The sequence below is a fragment of the Calliphora vicina genome, chromosome 1 (assembly GCF_958450345.1).
Source record: "Calliphora vicina chromosome 1, idCalVici1.1, whole genome shotgun sequence".
NCBI lineage: Eukaryota > Metazoa > Arthropoda > Insecta > Diptera > Calliphoridae > Calliphora > Calliphora vicina.
Genome location: NC_088780.1, coordinates 147107153 through 147122236, shown reverse-complemented (window position 1 = coordinate 147122236; position 15084 = coordinate 147107153). Strand labels below are relative to the sequence as shown.

General features: G+C 30.2%; 1 protein-coding gene across 2 annotated transcripts in view; it reads left to right on the top strand.

Moving 5' to 3' along the window:
* sba (six-banded) overlaps positions 1–15084 on the top strand; it is a 479153-nt gene that overhangs the window by 127243 nt on the left and 336826 nt on the right. The window lies entirely within an intron of this gene.

Genomic DNA, 15084 nt, shown 5'->3' with positions numbered 1-15084 from the left:
AATTTACAACTTTATATAGCTTTTATAATAATATAAAGTATTTAAACAAGTAAGAGAGCTATATTCGGCTATACCGAATCTTATATACCCTTCACCTAGTTATACTTCAAAATAAAAATTTTAAATATTTTTAGATAAACCAAATTTGTTTTTTTTCCAAAGTTGTTTTTTAATTTTTTGGAATTTTTTTTTAAATTTTAAAAAATGTTTTTTGTTTGTTTTTAAAATCTTTTTTTTTGTTTTTTATTTTTTTTTAATATTTAGCAAAAAAAACTTCTGGTGAAAAAACAAAAAAAAAAATCGGGTTAAAAAATATTTTTTCCGATTTTGACCCATTCTAGGTCCAACATACTATGGTCTTATATACGTCATTGGAAAGGTCTTTGAAATATCTAGCTAGATATCCATATTGTCTATATTAATGACTTAGTAATCCAGATATAGGCAAAAAAATAGGTCAAAAATCGAGGTTGTACTGGTTTTTACATTATATCTCAGCCATTTGTTGTTCCCGAGATATTGATTTATGAATCGTGTATGTAAGTTATTTGGGGGCTTCGAAAAGTTGATTTCAACAGACAGACGGACATGGCGTAATCGACTCCGCTATCTATAAGGATCCAGAATATATATACTTTATAGGGTGGGAAATGAAAAATGTAGAAATTACAAACGGAATGACAAACTTAACGAAGGTGAAGGGTATAAAAAGAAAACTAAAAATGAGGTAATTGATTTTAGATCTTGATAATTCATCCCACTAATTCATTATTTCACCTAGCCCCCATACAAATGTCCTCCCGAAATTGGACTTTATCGGTCATAAATGTTTAATTTATATATGTTGCTCCACAAATTCCGCTCCAAATAAGTTTTATATACACAAAATTCATATCACCAACTTTTGTTACGATCGGTCCATAATTAGTCATAGTTCCCATATAGACTTGCTTCCGAAAATCACTTTAACGTGCATAAATCGCTTAAAAATGTGGGTATACTCACAAAATTCAACATAGTAAACTTTCATATAGACACAAATCACACGACCTAATTTCATGGTGATCGGTCCATAATTGGTCATAGACCCCATATAAGGCCCACTACCGAAAATCACTCAAAAATATAAATTATTGAAATTTTAAAAGAAAAATGTTTTTGCTATTTTACTTAGTGTATAATAACATATAATAACGGTCGGGCTTGACCGATTATACTTTCTTGTTTTAATTAACTTTATTTAACATAAAAATTCGACAATGTTGGTAACATGTTCTTATACAATATTTATAATTATGACAACATTATCTGTGACACCGCTTTAAAAGCTGATCACTGTGGAAATAGATAATACTGGAATTTACTAGAAGATGGCGCTGTGTATATAATTAGTAACAGCAAGTAAAAGGGAGTGAATATTTAAAATGTTGTATACATTTTAATAAATAAAGAGTTGTTACAATTTTAAAACTACATGGCGCTTTTCTTTGCTATTTAAAAGAATCCGGTTTGTTTAGAGGCAATAAGTTACCGTTTTTAAAAGGTAAAAAGGTTACCATTTTTAAAAGGGGCAGAACGTGACAGATGTACGAAACATGGAACTCGTTCAAATTATCAAAAGATAACTAAATTGGATATTGTGTATGAAAAGCACAATCAAAATTATTCAATACTAGTTGACCGCCCCGGCTTCGCCCGGTAGCATTTACTAATGTTAATTCTTCAAGTTTCTCCAACCCACATTAAGCTGCCTGTTCTTATTTATTTGCAAATAAAATATCTAAATTTATACTTCATACTTTAGGGAGCTTTTTTATTATAGTATTATATGGACTCAAAAAAAAAAAAAATTCCGAGTTTTACCCGGAATTTTTTTTCTCTACAAACCATCTCCTGAAAATTTCGAATCGAATAAAAAAAAATCAGCAAAATCGCTCCAGCCGTTCTCACGTTATGACATTACATATGTACATGGACCATTTCATTTTTATATATATAGATTACAATACATTTACTAATGTGGCATGTTACGTTCGTGCAGACCACTCCTTTTTACAAGTTACCATTACCGATATTTTATAAATAATTTGAATTATAAAAATACAGAGTTTTGATTTCAATTATTGAGTTTCTTAAAATCTACAAAATTAATTAAAATATAATAAAATATCATCTTTGTCAACTTATTTTTATTATACCTTTCACAGTGACTGGTAGGGGATGTTATTGCCTTAGTCATTCCGCTTGTGGTTTCTACATTTTTCACCTGCGACTCCATAAAGTATATATAGTCTGGATCGATTTAGATAGTGGACTCGATATAGCCATGTTCATGTAGCCGTCTGTATGTTGAAATCAACTTAAGGAAGCCCCCATATAAGTCCAGGTTCGGTAGCTATTTCGGTAAAATCGGCCCCGAAAGACATTTCAAAGACCTTTCCAACGATATAAAATAAAAAAAAAATTTCCCAGGAAAAAAATTGTGTTTAAAATACTTTGCTGAAGGACAATTGATAATGTTATTCAAAAAATGCTTTAACAAACTCATAATTTTGTCATCAATTATGGATCCAAAAATAAACGATTTTCAATTTAAATATTCAAAAAATAGTTGAGTTTTGATGTTTTTTGGGCGAAAAGGTGACTTAACTCTTTTTTTATTTAAAAAAAAACCTTCTTTAAGAACATATAAGAATTTTATGTTTTTCTGAAAGATATCTTTACGGAGAATATTTTGATATAAATAACATGTCCTATTCTTAAAATATGTCGCCCCTACGCCCCCCAGAATTTGTCCTATTTTTTTTTATCAAAAATTCAACTTTGGGCCACATGTTCTAAAATCCCAAAGGCGGGATCAGAAATTACCATTATCATTTTAGTGGATGATAATGGTAATATCCGTCTGATTTAAATTTCAATAAACACGCTTTTCACAAGTTAGGATCATTTATAGATTAACGGTAACGGCATTTTCGAGGAAACGGTAACTGGAGTTATTTCTGTAACGGTAGTTGAACTGAAAGGGTATCTTAGAGATAACGATAACTTAGCAATAACACTAGCCAGTTTTTATTTAAAAACATTTATAAAACTAAAACAAATGTGTGTCTGTCTCAAAAGAAAACATTTGGATGAAATTTTATAAAAAATCCCTAACAAAACGAAACTTTTCCCCCACGTTTTGCAACACTGAATTATGGTAGAGTTTTTCAAAGATGACAACCATCAGACAATTAAACTTTTATTACACAAACCATGAATTGAATACATTTCAGCAGCAGGTATAAATGTTGACAACCATTATATTTACATTTGGATGCCTAATACGACAAAGTGATTAACTATACTTTCAGTATTTTTTTTAATTTAATTCCAAAACATTTGTTTAATTTGTTTTGACAAAAAATAATTAAATTCTTTTAGCTTACCAACAAAAACCTGCTAATGTAATGACAAGTAATTATTGAATAACGTTGTTTTCAATGATTACTGCAGGCCATCTGCATTACTTTGAAGTAGTTTAGTAATGACTTATTTATTATCTGTTATATAACTGCTTATTTTCTAGTCATTTACTAGTAACTAGATTTAGGGATATCAAAGTAATGACGTATTTATAAGCGTTTGTGGTAAGTACTTACCATATTAAAATAATAAGTCAAAATGCTATTTTACGAGTACTTATAACTAATGACGTATCAAATATTATCATTTTAACTTACGACTAGTTTTTCTGGATTATATTTTTCTAGGCAGTTAGCCGTGTTGTTAAATAAGGCTTTCATTTATATATAAAAATTTTCACAATCTTTCCATATGTTTTTGTATAATTTTATATTGTACTTTTTTATTCATTTTCATTTATGTGCTGTTTGCAACATAAAATTACTGTGTAACAACTAAAACAATTGTGGGCGATAGAAATGAATGCTGCTATTGTTGGTTCTTTATAATTTTTATTGGCATTATTCGGGTAAAATAATAAAAAAAGAAGTCTGTTGTCATGTTTTCAAGAGCAGACACTGAAATTTATTTATTTAACGTTTTGTTTTTACTATTGTCATCACATATAAACGTTAAATTACATTTAAAAGGCCCTTTAAAAGGAAATTATTACTGTTCAGAAAGGGGTGTTTAAATTTAATAACAACATTTAAAAAATTTTGGCTGCTACTTACCATATACATTACTTAGAATTATTTTAGTAATGACTGGCTTATAATCTCATATATAAGTGAATATTTATTAGACAATCTTTACTTACAAATAAATTTAAGCTATTAAAGGTTAACAGCCGTTTTTTTTGAATGATAACCATTTATGTTAATACAGCTGCAAGCTGTTTAAAATTAATAAAAAAAAAACTTAATTAACTAAACATTTCATTAAGCAATTTGTCTTGTTTGCCAAAGATTTCTTTGTTTATATCTTATTTTATTAATTAAAATAACAAAGACAAAGGCAGAAAGAAGTTGAAGTTAAAAATATCTTTATCTTAATAAACACAGTAGCTGCCTTCCTTCCGTACTGCCAACATTTATAATTTTGCTTAAATGTTTAAACAGTTAAAGACTGAGTGGGTGTTAAAACAGACAAACAAAACTCAATAGAATACGATTCCAAAACAATACTCAAACTCTTACAATGGCAAAAATAATAATGAAATGATAATTGTGTCTGTCATCAGCTGATGATGAGATGTCGCTCGTTATTATTTATATGAAACAACATTTTGTCGTTATTGTTAGTAGACATTTTTTTTGACAACATTCCAATAATAATTGCCCGTATACTTATGAACAATATATGTATAAGCATAAATAAGTTGGCATATACAGAAAAATCCATGTAAATAATTATAATAATACACCAATTCCAGAAATACTTTTATGTCAAATAATTTGTATACAATATACATATGAGGCTATCAGCGCAAAAGTGGTGTAAACCCAAACCATTTATTAAGTGGTATATTAAACTTACATCACTTTTGCTACATTCGTTCGTTATAATATGCTTTGTGCAAAAACTATTTTTTCTGCTTTTGAATACCGAAAGGTAGCTTACCCCTTTGTATTGGATGTTTTGAATGTAAGGACTGTGGGTTACACCACTTTTGCGCTGATGGTCTCATATTTTGCCTGCAAAAAGGCTTATGTGCAATTTTTTTAATCTTCTTATTTGAATATTTTAAAACCTTATTCGCCATCTAATCAATTACCAATACAGTCATGTTTTCGAATGTATCACTACTAATTCCGAAATTTGCCAAATAAGTTCTGACAAAGGATCATGTGAAAATGTATATGGATTTTATATAAAAAATTGCTCTTTATAAAAGGCAAGCAATACGATTATCAACTTTGTTTATTAGTATACAATTGATTTTTAAGAAAGCTTATTTTAAATCACTTTAGAAATGGTGTAGTACTTGTTCATGTTTATGGTTGTATTTTTTTTTTTGAAGGAAGGCAAAAAAAGAATGGAGTTTATTGTTGAAAATATAAACTATAACAATAATAACAACAACATCAGCTATAATGACACTAACAACACCACCACCTTCTACATAAACAACTTGTCATTATTGCTGTTGTCTACAGCAACATACTTATAAAGTATTGCTGGTAGAGATGTTGTTTGTAATGGTGTAAAAAAATAATACTCATACTATGGTCATATACATACATAATTCATACGAGGTTAGTAGGAAAAGTCCTTTTAAAACAATACAATGCCAATATTTTAAAGTTTTTCAGCGTAGTCTTATTATACCTGGCAAGTGACTTGACAAGGGTTTCCTAGCTGATCCATAGTAATTCATAAGAGTATTATTAGACTTCACCGTATCTTGCCTTCCATGGTCTTCTTTGGCCATCTCTTATCAAATATATCATCAGCACAAAGTCGCAATACACCAATACCGCGGTTTTCGTCGCTAATTGGGACCAGAGAAACGCGGCGCAAACCGAAGCACGATTTTCCATACATTTGTTTTGATTTTCAGTTAATTGGATTTATAAAAATATACCATTTTTTTTTTTTAAAAAGGTTTTTATCGAAATAAAAATTTAACAATTCATGAGAAAAACGAAAAAAAACATATCAAAAATATGCAAAATATTTAAATTAAACTTCACTTCAACAAATGTAATTTATAACTACACGCAGAGAAAAAATATAGTTGGGCATGGTTACTGTAACCATTTCAATATTGTTACAAGTTTTTTAACTATATTATAGTCACAGTAACCATTTACATGATTGTGGTAACCGTAATATGGTTAATTTACGATTCACATGATTGTATCAACCATATATATGGTTACAGTAAACAAATATATGTTTGTGACAACCATTCATATGATGAAGGACTTATCATATTATGGTGCTCTCGGCTTAAGGCTTATCATAATCTGAGAACAACATATTATGACAAAATTATTCATCATAAATATGGTTGCCACAAACATATATTTGTTTACTGTAACCATATATATGGTTGATACAATCATGTGAATCATAAATTAACCATATTATGGTTACCACAATCATGTAAATAGTTACTGTGACTATAATATTGTTAAAAATCTTGTAACACTATTTAAATGGTTACAGTAACCATGTCCAATTATATTTTTTCTCTGCGTGTACTAACGACCTTCATTAGACTTAAACGGGAAATGCCCTTTTTCTGTTTTAGCTTTGTACAAACATTTTCAAACGAAGCCATGCAAATCGGGTTATTGATGTATACGAGGGCGGGTTAATAAGTGCGTGACTTTTTGAATTTCCCTCCTCTTTACTGAAAATTTGTCAATGCTCCTACCAACAGGCATCTGTCAGTTGACTCTTATCAAAATTTAAACAAGCTGCGACATTTAGCTATTGACAGCAGAATACCGCGTGAATTTCGTGTGCTCATTAAACATTAGTTTTTGCAGAAAGAAACCATCAAATATTTATTGAGGTCTCTAAACCCGAAACTATTGAAAAAGTTCACGTTATGGTGTTGGCCGATCAGAGATTGAAAGTGTGAGATATTATGTAACCCATAGGGATCTCACTTGGCTCAGTGGTTTCAATTTTGAATGATGACTCCTCGTCCGTCATATGCTCCGGATTTAGCCTCGTGTGACTATTTCTTGTTTCTATTCCTGAAGAAATGGCTCGACAGAAAGAGATTTGTCATAATAGTGGCTGGGTTATCCATGTGTTTTTTACAAGGAGTAAAAAAAACTAAAACTGGTGCCAGTTTATTGTTTCAAACATCTGTATAAACCGCAATTCCTTCGGTATTGAGATTTTCAGCCAACCCATTTTGCTCCTGATATAATGAATTTGAGACGTCAGTTGCAGGTGTATTTTGTTTGTTGAGCTTTGATTTAATGCACTTTGATGATTTAATAGGCTTATACCGCCCATGGTCGGTTGTGATATTGGATTTGTTGTTTGACGTCAAATGCTAGGCATTAAGTGGGAACTCGAGAGACCCTGCGAGACACACCACTTCTAATCGCCGCTACTCCACATATCAGCGGAAAGTACCACTATCCGCAACCTGTAACGCATGTGGTAACACTTAACTGTGTTTCTCGTTGAATTTACATCTCCTTCTATATCATAAAAATTAAAACTTTCCAGTGTCTATGTTCATGTTTCTTACGATTACAAAATTCAAGTTTTTTACACGATTGATAAGCCCAATTCTTAAATCAACTTCTTAAATAATATACATAAATCGTCGTGCTTCAAAATCAGAGCCAGTTCATAAAATTAAGCGATAAAAATTACCATGACTGCAAATCTCAAACGTTTGAGAATGTTTTCTATAGCTTTTTTAAAATTGTTTGGAAGATTTTAAGAAACCCAAGCATTTAAACAGATTGGCCCATAATCATAGTCAAAAATAAAGTACATTTTAAGAGAATTAAACTCGACTTTACTTAAGAGTGGACTTTAGGTCTATCATAGACAAGTTAAAGTATACTTCTGACGCTGAAGTCGACTCTAAATATAAAACTAGCTGAAGTTGGTTTTAACTCGTTTGACAACATCATCAGCTGTTCTTCGCCGAGTAAAAAAGTTCGTCACAAAGTAAAAAATGTTTAAGGTACAAGATATTGGTAGAGATTTTGCAATTATTGAACAGTTATCAATAAAATTAGTACCAAAATGTCGTAATTATGATATTAATCTTATCTTTTCCATTTTTCCACAACAAACAACTTTCTTTCTTTAGATGTCCCGAGTACTTTTATTACGTTTTTTGGATTTTGTTTTTAATTTTGTATGTCAGCTGTTCAGCGTTGCCACTTGTCTGTTTTTTGTTGTATATTGTATGAAAACATTTTCTACATTTGCGGTGGCACCCAGTTGAAGTCGGTTCAATTTAAAACATGGTTTAATTTTGACTATGGTTGCAAATTAATAAAAAGCTGGTTTTTATTTTAAAGTTGTTTTTAAAAAGAACCGACTTTAGTGTTTGACTATGATTATGGGCCATTATTATCAAGTACAGTTTTCGATCCATGTTGTTTTAGTTTGCTGGGTATTCTTTGCATTCCCTCGTATGCTTATCATTATAATTATGCTGCTACCATTGTTTTTAATCAAGTTTGTTTAGGTCTCAAATTATTACTTTTTAAGCAGACTTTTTTTAAAGTTTACCCAGTCTTTAATAAAACGTTTACTAACAATTGGTTTATGCACACGGTATGTCCTAATATATTATGATAGTTTATTAAAATTTTTGTTGTGTTTCAAATAAAGATGACAATATGACTAAGAGCAGACCGTGTGAATACCCCAAATATGTTTTTATTAGCAAGAACTTCTTTCTAATAGCTTTTATTTTTGCAATACTTTAATACATCACTTTGAAATCAAGCTACGATTAGTTCTTAAAGTGTACTTTTATTTATTTATCCTCCTTAACCTTTTGACAAAAACTTTTAACTTATTTTCTTCTTATTTTAACATCGTATTATTGTGTAGTTGTTGTTGAACATGTTATGACATGAATGATGTCTTCATCATTTTATTTTGACATTTTTGGTATTTTGTTTATGTTGCCTTTTACACCTTGAGGGCCCATGTCAGAAGTTAAATTTGAATGTTTAGTTTTGGTTATTTTTTGTCTACCATGTTTTTGTCTTCTTTTTGGTTGATTATAAACATGCAACATGATTTTGTTGTAGCTGTCAATGTTGCTGGTTTTTTTTTATTATTATTATTTATGATGTCTTTAGTTTTAAAAGATACATATTTGATGATATTTAACGAAACTAAAGATGTTGATTTGTAAGGAATGTCGCTAATGAAAGTTTGCACAGTATCATATTATCATACCATTCACCATAAGTGGTAAGGCTGCATAATTACCCTTCATTTTACAATTTCCACATATTTCGTTTGCTTCCCCATAAAGTATATATGGGATCGTTATGGATAGAAGAGTCGATATTGCGATGTCCGTCTGTCCGTTGAAATCAACTTTCCAATATCTCTATATAACTTACAAATAAAGTCCTGGTTCGCTGGCTATTTAAATTCGAAAAAATCGTTTCACAAATTCCTGAAATATAAGCAAAAAACCACGAATATCTCGATTTTGTTTAAAAAAGAGATATCATTATATTGACATTTTAACACAAGTTTTAGTTGGAACATTTTATTCACAAATGTGGGTGTATTTTCATTCATTTTTTTCCACTCATAATTTAATGATAATTATTTCAGTTTTTTTGTTGCTGTTTTTATAAGTTGCTGTCATTGTTTGTAGTCATTTATTTAAAATAAATATTATTTTTTCAATCAATGAGTCACTTGAGTTTCCATTAAGAAAGTACGCAAAACAAACAAATGACAGACGTTCCGCTTCACTCCACTGCGCTCCACTTAATTCCCATTTACTTTAGTTTCTTAATTTACATTTATTTTCTTGTTTTTTTTTCATTAAGTAATTTATTGAAACAGGAATTAAGATAAGACAGTTACAAAAACAAAATAAGAAAAAAAAACATTAAATTGTGTTTAATTTACTACTAAATTTATTATAAATAAGTACGTTTTACACTATAGTTTTTTTTGCAGCCTTTTGTTTTTGTAATTTTACACCACGCGATAAGAAACTCAAGAAAAAAAAACAAGTAAGAGTGCTATATTCGGCTACACCGAATCTTATATACCCTTCACCAATTTAGCTTATATCTCAGCCTATTATGGGCCGATTTTCTTGATTTTAATTAGTAACCTAAGTTGGACTATTGCGGATATATTGATGTATCAATCATGTATAGGGTTTTTAATTTCCCGACCTTTTTTGATTCCCGGGAATCTTTTTCTCTACTTCCCCGGGTACCCGACTATTCCCGAAATATATAATAATACTGTAAACTATGAATATTATAGCAAAATTTCATATACAAACTTAGTGTTATAATCATTATATATAGAACTTCGTAGTAATTAATTCAATTTGAGCTTAATTCACTAAAATCTTAATCAGTAATTAAAAAATGTCAGCCTTTCATTTCATAAATCCATTCCCAAATCTAATTCTTTAGCTTCCTTCCAAAGCCTAATTTAAATTGAATTAATTTTGAAGTTAAATAATAACAGAATTTATTCATACTTTGAATGTTTAAATTTTTGTTGATTCAGATCTACTTCAAATCCTTTTAAGTAAAAGGAATCAATTCAATACCTTTAACTGAATAGTTAAGAGATAAAATTTATGTTGATCTCGAAAATTTTAAAATTATTGGATTCAAAGGTGAATTTTTATAATACATCTGCAAAAGACACTCATTATAAAGCTGACATTGTTACCAAGGACTATTGCTGTGTTTCCTTTCAAGACCAAAATCAATTCTATACTTGAAAATAACTAATGGTGTGCCGCGATCAAAAGTAGGGACCTTTGTTCTACTAGTGCTTTCTGGAATAAGGAATCGAACCCGCAACCTCTGGATTGATAGTCCAGCACATTATCGTCTAGTCTATCGGGGCACCCATTCGCACCGGCCAATCTTGGCATTGATGATTATTCGCCTTTAATTCTAGATCGTGCAGTTTTCCATATGCTTATTTAAATGTTCATTCGAAAAACCCCAAATAAATAATAATAATACTAATTTCCGGGAAATTTGTCCCGGAAATTTGTTGTGGAAATTACAAACGTAAGGACACACTTTTATACCCTTGCCATTCATGATGAAGGATACTAAAAAATAAAAAAATAATTGATGACCAGTTAGTGTTAGTTATATTTGATATTTCAACAAGTACAACAACATAAAAATTACAACAACATTCTGGTTTTTACCCTGGTATACACATAACAACAACAAACTTCAAATCATTCACATATTTTCTTGGTCGACCCACATTTTGATGCATATCTTTTTATGTATTCAACCGATTTTTATGATTTCCATTAGTAAACTGCTTAGGATAATGATATATATTCTAGATAAATATCTTTGCTTTAGGTTTTATAATTACGACATAAGAGTGTTTTACACACACACCGAAATGGACTTAGCTAAATCGATTTAGAATTTCAAGATTACGAATTTGGGTTCTTTATGGGATCTTAGATGAATCGATCTGGCTTCTTTATGAAAGCTTAGATGAAATTTCTAAGTGTTACATACAGAACGACAAACTTATTAGCTCCTTATTTTATCACAAGTTTTATTGGCGGGTATAAAATCAACATTTAAAGTGTGAAAACAAATAAATTTTAATACTAGAGTTAAACAAACTACTTGTAATTACTTAATGCGAAAACAAACTTCTTATAATGGAACAAAAAATTATCAAATATCATTTGCATAAGGGAATATATTAGTTCTTGTTTCGCAGCTGACATTAAGGCTTTATAATTTGTTTAATATTTTGTTGATAAAATTGTATCTTTGTTTGGTATATTTCAAAAGAAAGGACCTCAAAATTTACCCAATAAAATAACTTTAAGTGGAGATTGCATTGTGTCTATTTGTGAGTAAAATTGTTATAGGATATTCCAAAAATATACTTTTTATTGAGTGGTAATACAAACATTTTGATGAGATATTTTAGTTGCCAACCTTTCCGACAAGAAAAGATATCCCCCAAAGGTATCTATGCTTATTTGATATCCTAAAAGCAAATAATAATTGAACTGTCTTCGGAACTCAGTTTCCTGCTCCTTAAAATTGAATTCCCATTTTAAAACTTTCCGTTTCAATACAATTAACTTCTGCTATAAGAATGTTTTCTTATTATTGAAACTTTTAAGCTACTTTAGAAAACTTCCTAACAATACCTTTTTTAATCTATGCCAAACAATTGTTAATGTTTTCTTAATAAAATTTAAATTTCATTTAATTTACTTAATTTTGAGGTTTATTATTGTTTATTTATGGTGTTTCCGGAGTAAAATAAACCACTAAAACGGCTGCTTCCTTTTCTCTTTTCAGTTACAAAATTCATACTAAAATGCCGCTTTAGGCATTTGTTTATCTCTTAATCTTTCAGTTATTTGGTTTATTTTCTCAGTTTTGGTATTTATGTGTTTATAGGGGGGTAAAAAGGGTGTGTTTACTTGATAAAGTTAATTTCTCTTTGATTTAATCATCTTACATGATTTTTCTGTTGTTTGGTTTGTTTTAGTTTTCTAAAAGTTTTTGTTTAGTTTTTTTTTAAGGTGTTTTTAATCTTGGGAAAACGTTTGAGGACAAATTGTTATATTAAAGCAACGAGTTGTTAGTTAAAAAAAAGAACAAACCTTTTTGCAGAAAGTTAATAGTTTCAGGTATCGTTCTACCGAGTGATGTACTCAAATACTTTATACTCTGCTATGTTGTGATGTCTCGAATGTGGTGTTATGCATTGCTATGTCGTCAGTCCAAAGACATTGTCATGTCATGCCATTGCATTGCATTGTTGTGCTGTGTCATGAAGAATAATAGCTACTGATGTGGTGGAACATTAAAACTGCATCAGTAGTTAGTATTCTTCATGACACAGCTCAACAAAACAATTTTTGTGCCCTGAAAGAAATTTGGTTGATCCGAAAGTTAGCTTTGGGCTCTTTCAAGAAACTTTAAATATTCGTTATATATAATATGATGGTTGTTATTTAGCAAAGAAATTTTCTACTTACGTAGACTGCAATTCCAAACAGTATTGGGTGTTTGCGGTTTTTGTTTTTAATAACTCATATGTCATTTTTATGGGTACATATCTGTCATTAATTTTCACTTAGTTATTGAACATTATAGTGTAAACAACAAAATTATTTTTGCTTCGAAAATGTCGAATTATGTACCAACAAATCGTCATAGTTTTGCTTTACTTCTTCACAACAATTACTCACCAAAGCTTATGGTGACTGTGTTCCATCGGTTTTAACGAGAGAAATGGTTTGTGCGGTTCAGAAGTGGTGACGGAAGACAAAGATTGCCCAGGGCAGTCAACCATTTGAAGACCAAGAATTGAAGGCATTCTTCCATGAAGATTGTTGTCAAAATCAACAAGAGCTTGGAAAATCATTAAAAGCTATTCACCAACAATTTCAAAACCTTTTGGGTAGTTGGGTTCCATATAAAGCCGAGAGACCTTGAAAGACGATTTTGCATGTCCGAAATGATGGTTGATCGCTATAAATGAAAATCATTTTTGCAAAGAATCATTACTTTCGATGAAAAATGGATCCATTAAAATAACCCGAAGCTTGAGAGATCGTATGTGAAGCCCAGCCAACTAGCTGAAAATACCAAATATCCATGACGCTAAGGTAATGTTCTGTATTTAGTGGGATCAAAGGGGTTCTATCTATTATGAGCTGCTGAAATCAGGCCAGACCATCACAGGCCACCTGTACCAAACGCAACTGATTCGTTTGAAGCGATCATTTCATGACAACGCTAGGACACATGTTGCAATACCTGTTAAAAACTATTTAGCAAGATGTGGTCGGGATGTTTTGCCTCACCCGCCTTATACTAATAGATGCAGAACGCACACTCTGGGATACACTTCTCTTTAGAACAGAGTATCCGAAATTGGCTTGATTCGTTCGAGGCGTCAAAAGATGAGCAGCTCTTTTGGCTCATTCAAATTATGGCCAATACTTTGAACAAATTTATATTGTACAAATGTTTCAAAATAAAAGCTAAAAATTTGAAAAAAAATCTCTTATTTTTAATCTTTTCCAATATTTAATCTTCAAAACCTTAATGTCTACATAAATAACTAAACATTTATTCAATTCATTAGTGTATTTTCAGACAATTTCATTAAACATTTCCGTTTTACGAGTTCTTCTCTTTCTAACTTAACGAAATTCTTCATAATTGTATTAAACTCAAAAGCTGCTCCTAAAGCAAATTGATTAAATAAATAACATTATTAACGCCTACAAAAACAAAACATGAAATGTATCTGAAATGTTGTTGTGTTCAACATTAAATACACCTGCTTAAAGTGGAAATCCTAATAATCGTCATTGGCTTAAGCAAATACCAACTCTGTTCGTTTAACTTTGGGTTCCTGGTTGTTTGAGTTTGTTTGTGGATTTTTGGTCTGACGTCATGGTGTTGTTGTCGTTGTCATTGTCGTTTTTACTTGACTTAATTAACCTTCATACAAGTAATTAATTTAAATTGTATTAAAATTTAGCATAAACGTAAGCTAAACAATATTGTTTCAATGTTTTTCGTTTTTTGTTTCATGTAAATTGTTTAAAAAAAAAACATTTTCCTAAACAACATGATACAAATAATAGGTAACAACAATATGCTTAACATGCTTACACTCCTTAAGCGGTAGTCGGATATTGTATGTTAAGGATTGTTTATAGAAGAAAAAGTAAAGGGTGGAGTTTGTTTTTGCTGACTTTATCATTAAACTTAAATCGATGTATGTACAAATTTAAAACTTCATGAATGAATGAAAAAAATACTGAGTGTAACGCACAGGAAGAATGATAAAACAAGGCAAAACAAATTAATTAATTTTACATTTTTTATCCACAAGTTCTATTTTCCCCCTTGTTTGGCCGTTACAACTAGCAAAACATGAGCAGTTTTT